Raw genomic sequence first — 6,073 nt, 5'->3', positions numbered from 1 at the left:
CCCGGAAGTTATCAGAGTGGTATGGCCGTAAGCCGTTGAGCCGGCACCGTGCCGCTCTTTTATATATAATTCGGCCTCCGCGCTTCTTCTTTCTGCGATCAGCTTATTTCACCAGTTTCTGCGTTTATGACCAGCTACGTGACATCTTATTGCGTTTGCTGTGGAAAGAGTCAAGTGTTAAGTTTAAGAATAAGACTAAAACATAAGAGGTGGCCATTGAGTAGCTTGTAGTGATCTTTGACCAAAATGTATGTCTGGTTTTTCCTATACGTTTGCTTTGTGGATTATAGTTGGGGCGGGGGGATAAAAGGCTTACAGCACCTGGTATTCCCAGGCGGTCTCCCATCCAAGTACTAACCAGGCCCGACCCTGCTTAGCTTCCGAGATCGGACGAGATCGGGCGTTATCAGAGTGGTATGGCCGTAAGCCGTTGAGCCGGCACCGTGCCGCTCTTTTATATATAATTCGGCCTCCGCGCTTCTTCTTTCTGCTATCAGCTTATTTCACCAGTTTCTGCGTTTATGACCAGCTACGTGACATCTTATTGCGTTTGCTGTGGAAAGAGTCAAGTGTTAAGTGTAAGAATATGTCACGTGTCAGGAAAGAACCCAAAAGCAGACGGGACAACCAGGTAAGGGAAGAAATCAAGTCTTTATGGAAGTAACCGATCTCAGGGGTAGAGCAGGAGTTCGCTCAGTGGCTGGTAGGCAGGCGGGCAGGCAGAAGTCCATGAAAGGCGACGTTCCAGCGCAGACTGGTTCACAGTGGAGGCTTTTTAAGGGTGATGGCGATCGCTTTGATGTCAACGGAGAGCGGCGATTCCTTTGATGGCCAACTGGTGTACCGCGGTGAAGGGGGGGGGGGTCAGCAGGTGTCAAGGGCGATCGCTTTGATGTCAAGGGCGAGAGACTGTGACAGAATAAGACTAAAACATAAGAGGTGGCCATTGAGTAGCTTGTAGTGATCTTTGACCAAAATGTATGTCTGGTTTTTCCTATACGTTTGCTTTGTGGATTATAGTTGGGGCGGGGGGATAAAAGGCTTACAGCACCTGGTATTCCCAGGCGGTCTCCCATCCAAGTACTAACAAGGCCCGACCCTGCTTAGCTTCCGAGATCGGACGAGATCGGGCGTTATTTTTTTTTTTTTTTTTTGTCTTTTATTATGAAAATATATTTTTGGGAACAAAAATACATTTTTGATTGCATGTATTGTCCATCAATTCCACATTGTTACATTTGTTTTACACTTTGTTTCGCTTACACAAGATAGTATCCGTCTCTCTTTATACATAAAATAAAGCCATGCTTTCCAAATCATCAACTTAAATCAGCGCTTTGGAACCAGAACAGAAAATGAAACAAATCAGCCCTTTTGAACAAACCTTAGACTGTGTTTTTAAAAGAAAGTGACATTAAAACACCACTTTGAGATTTTAAATGACACACATTCCACATTAAACAGAATGATCCCATCCTCCCCTTAACTTCAATAAAACATAACAGAGAAAGTTCAAAGAAAACCGTAACGCGTCTTTAACTCTGTTTATATTTACACTTCCAATAATCATCATTTTCCGTTCACATCATTTCAGACTTTTTCCTCCCCTCCCTCCCTCCCTCCCTCCCTCCCTCACCAGTTCCACACAATCTCCCCCCTCCTGTTGAGGGAGAGGAGATGGCTGTCTCTGATGAAGAGCCGGGTGAAGTCCGCATCGCCGTGCGTCAGTCTGTAATGTGTTTGTTTTTTGACCATGTTTTTGAAAATGTTCCAAACCGGGATGATTCTGCGTTCAAAGTGCGCAATGTTCCGACGTGATTTGACGGCCCACCGGGCGTGACTTAAGAGGAATTTGCACAGCGCTGCGTTCTTCACCCTGCTCTTCTCCCACACTCCAAACACAAAGAATACATCCCACGAATCCCCGCTGTCCCAAATTAATCCCAGTTTGTTGACTAAGCACTTTTTCAGGGTTTCAAAGAAGCTCGCCAGCTCCGAGCAGTGGCGGTACATGTGCAATAGTGTTTCAGGCAGCAGGCCACAGACGTCGCACTCCCTGCCGACCCCCTTGTCAAATTGGTGCAGAATAACGTTAGTGAACACTTTGTTGTGTCGGATTTTGTAGTCGTTGTCTTCTGCCTCAATGCTGTTCCCTCTCACCCTCCATTGTCCCCAGATTTGTCCCACATTCAAATTGGGCATAACTTTGCCGCAGAACGGCAGAGAGGTCGGACGTTGCGACGCCTGTGCCAGAAACTTTCCATAGATCTGTTTGCTTGTCAACCTGTGTATACTCCTCCACTCTCCTCCTTGCTCCACCAACATGGCTGGGAGCTTCCCCTCTCTGTTCTGTACCACTCTCCGCTCTATGGTTGTCCGCCATTCTTTTGGGATGCTTTCCTTTAAGTCGTTATAATAGCTTGTTGTCTCCGTAATTTTGGCCTCATAGTTTATCTCCTTTATACTGTCATATATGGCTTGGGGGGGGAGAAAACCCGGCATCAGTTCATACATGACGTCCTTCAACTGGACCAAACCTGCTGTTAACATGTCATTATTACATAGAAGCTTACCTGTCTTTTGAATTTTCTTATTTAGAAAGATTGGCATTTCTCTGATGACGTTTACCGAGTCACATGCATAGTCTATATGCTTTAGAAATTCCGCGTGAGCGGACAGGACTTCTCTATAGAAACCTGGAAGCCCCGCCATCATCGGTCGCTTTAGTTGCATCAGCAGCACAAAATCGCCTATGTGAAATACCTTGTTTATGAAGTAAGCCATCAGGCTTTTCCAGCCGTGGGCTGTGGAGTCACACAGATATTTTTGCACAGTTTTGATCCTGAACGCCCTTTTTTTGCTTTCTATATCTACTAATTGAAGTCCTCCCTCTCTGTACTTACTTATTAATGTTTTTCGTGCTATTTTACTTACTTTTGCCCTCCACAAAAAATTGGTTATAATTTCATTTATTCTGTTTAATACCCATAAGGGTAGTTCTATAACTGCTAATGTATAGTTTAGTTTTGACAATATTAAGTTGTTTAGAACCACTACTCTACCTTTGAGTTTTAGGTCTCTCAGTTTCCAATAATTTAGACATTTTTCTATTTTACTAATAATTTCCGTCCATGACAGATCACGAGCTGCCACTACATCTTTACCGATGTAGGTACCTAGAATTTTTATATGCTTGCTTTGTATTTTAAAAGGTGTGGTCTCCTGCTGAGGCTCAGCCATGTTAATGAACATGATTTCTGACTTACCTACATTTATGCGGGAGCCAGAGGCTCGACCGTACATGTTTATTACTGCCATTGCTCTCTCTATGCTTGCCATGTCCTTTACTGTTAGGGTGGTGTCATCAGCAAATTGCTGGACGACACAGGATCCTCCCCCTGGTAACTCAATACCTCTAATACCCTTGTCTTGTTTTAATAGAATTCCTAGTGGCTCTGCTATTATTGTGTACAGGATTGAGGATAGTGGACAGCCTTGTCTGACCGACCTTTCCAGAGGAAACGCATCAGTGGTTGCACCGTTGCATTTGACCTTACCTGTAGCTTTGCTATATAATAATTTTACCCAAGTTAGAAATCTGTCTCCAAAACCTACCTTCTCCAGTACATTAAACATAAATTGATGCTCTACTCGGTCAAAGGCTTTATTGAAGTCAATGGCCATAAGGACACCTGCTTGATCTGTCTCTTTTAAATACTCCACCACATCTCTTATGGTGCGTACTGTGTCAGTGACTTCTCTCCCTGGCACACTATAAGCCTGGGTGGCTTCTATTATTGTATGTAATATTTGTTTGACTCTGTTTGCCAATATTTTCATTAGTATTTTGTAGTCATTGTTCAACAGAGTAATGGGCCTATAATTTGTTAGTTTATTCTTCTCCCCTTTCTTAAAAATTAAAGTGATCAAGCCTAGAGTCATTGACTCCGGTACCTTCTGTTCTTTTTCCATTGTTTTATACAATTTCAGTAGTGTTGGTTTGAGCGTGTTGCAGAAAGCTTTATAGAAGTTTGCCGTCAACCCATCACTACCTGGGCTTTTATTTGACATCATTTGATTTATTGCACACTCTATATCTTCCTCAGTTATTTCCTGTTCACACGCTGATTTATCCTCATCATTTAATTTAGCAGTCATCTCTTCCAATATGTCATTTGTAGCTTGTATGTCTGAACTCTCAGTTTTAAACAAGTCACTATAAAAAGTTTGTACTGTTTCCAGAATGTCTACGAAATTGGTCACTACTTTACCTTCTTTATTTTTGATTTCTTGCAAATAACACTGATTTTGTTTCCTTTTTTCCAAGTTGAGGAAAAAAGCTGTACTTTTCTCCCCTTCTACTGCATATTGAGCACGGCTCCTCACTATAGCACCTTCACATTTTATCCTTTCAATTTCATTTATTTCATTTTGAATATTCACAAGCCTTTCAACATTGACAACCGGTTGTGCATTTAATTTAGCAATTGTATTTCTTAATGATCTTTCTTTTTCTCTAGTTTTAAAGTTCAATCTTTTCGCAAACTGAATACTTTTTTGTTTAATTCTCACTTTTAATTTCTCCCACCCCTCTATGATATTTTCCCCAAACTCAGGCTGTGAACATTCAAATGAGATCACTTTAGAGATGCATTCAACATAATCCCTTCTGTTCAGCAGGCTAGCATTAAGGTGCCACACGCCTCCCCCCCTCCCCCTCCTTTTACCCCCCATTCCCACACGCAGGATGGCATGATCACTAATGAAATTTAAACAATAGCGCACAGTATCGAAAAGGTCGATCTGCGGTTTCTTGACTAAACAAAAATCAATCCGACTTTGCCGTACAGTGTCCATTTGTGGCTGTACTCTCGAGTACTCTCGTGTTATGGGATTTCTGGTTCTCCATAAATCACAGAAATTATTCTTGGCCATAAACAGATTCAGGGCCGCTCTAGAACAGTCGTGTTTATAGCTACCGTTATCGCTAATGTCAAGCCTGCTCATCTTGACATTGAAATCCCCAACTATGATGTCACAGTCTTTAGCTATGATATTCAATTCTCGAAAGAAAGAAGACCTGTCCCCCTCGTGGTTGGGCGCATAAATGTTCAGTAATTTGTAGACAGTGTCTTCAAAAACAAAGCCCACTTTAACCCACCTCCCCCCAATGTCTTTGTCTATTAGAGTGGCATCAGCCTCAATGTGGCTACTCACCATGATGCTTACTCCTCGTGCCCGCTGAGTCCCATGGCTTGAAAAGTAGGATCCAGGCCACCTTTTCTTGCACTGAGTTTCACAGTCAGTGTCCCAGTGGGTTTCTTGGAGACAGATTATTTCTGCATCACACATTTTTACGACTTTAGTGAACTTGTCCATGTCACGTAGTCCACGTACGTTGAATGATGCTATTTTGACCATGGTGAGTGGGAAAGACAGAGAAAAATAATCCCCAAACAAAAAACATGATGCACACCCTTTTCAGTCCATTATTATTTACCCCTCTTAGTCTTGCCCTTTCTGCTTGTTCCCTCTTCCCTCCCCTTACTAACTCCATCCCATTCCGAAGCCTTAGGGTTCGGCTGTCGTCTCTCACTCCCCTGCCCGTGTAGAGGCCCTTTCTGCCCCGGCTGCCCGCAAGGCAAGGACGCAAGGCTGGCCGAACTGCCCTCCCTCTGGTTGCTGCGGCTCCTGTCCCCTGATGTTGTTACAGCCTGACCCCTCAGCGACCCGTGCGCCAGAGTGGAGACGCTCGTCGGCATCCTCCCCACCCTCTCAGAGGCCGCAGTCAAACCGCCGCTTCCTCTTTTCTCCTCCTCTTCCTCCTCGACCTCGCTCTCCTCCTCCATCTCATGGCGTGCAGCTGACTGGGGCCCCTCTGCTTCGCCATCAGTCGCAATGCCATCAGGATGATCTCCTGTCTCCGTCTCTTCTGCCCCGTCCTCCACTCCCTCGCCGGTGTCCCTCTCTGTCTCCTCTTTGGGATCTGCTCCAGGCATGGCTGCGCATTCTCGTGCGTAGTGTCCGATCTCCCCGCACTTGAAGCACTTGAACTCCGGGCACTCCCGTAGGA

General features: G+C 44.4%; 1 non-coding gene across 1 annotated transcript; it reads right to left on the bottom strand.

The window, feature by feature from the left end:
* Window positions 1–309: 309 nt before the first annotated feature.
* LOC130125792 (5S ribosomal RNA) lies at window positions 310–428 on the bottom strand. Its single transcript, XR_008811638.1, has one exon. It is a non-coding gene; the product is annotated as a 5S ribosomal RNA (ribosomal RNA).
* Between the last annotated feature and the right edge of the window lie 5,645 nt (window positions 429–6,073).

Source organism: Lampris incognitus, chromosome 15 (assembly GCF_029633865.1).
Source record: "Lampris incognitus isolate fLamInc1 chromosome 15, fLamInc1.hap2, whole genome shotgun sequence".
NCBI lineage: Eukaryota > Metazoa > Chordata > Actinopteri > Lampriformes > Lampridae > Lampris > Lampris incognitus.
The sequence above is the reverse complement of the archived record's forward strand: the minus strand, read 5'-3'. Positions and strand labels throughout refer to the sequence as shown.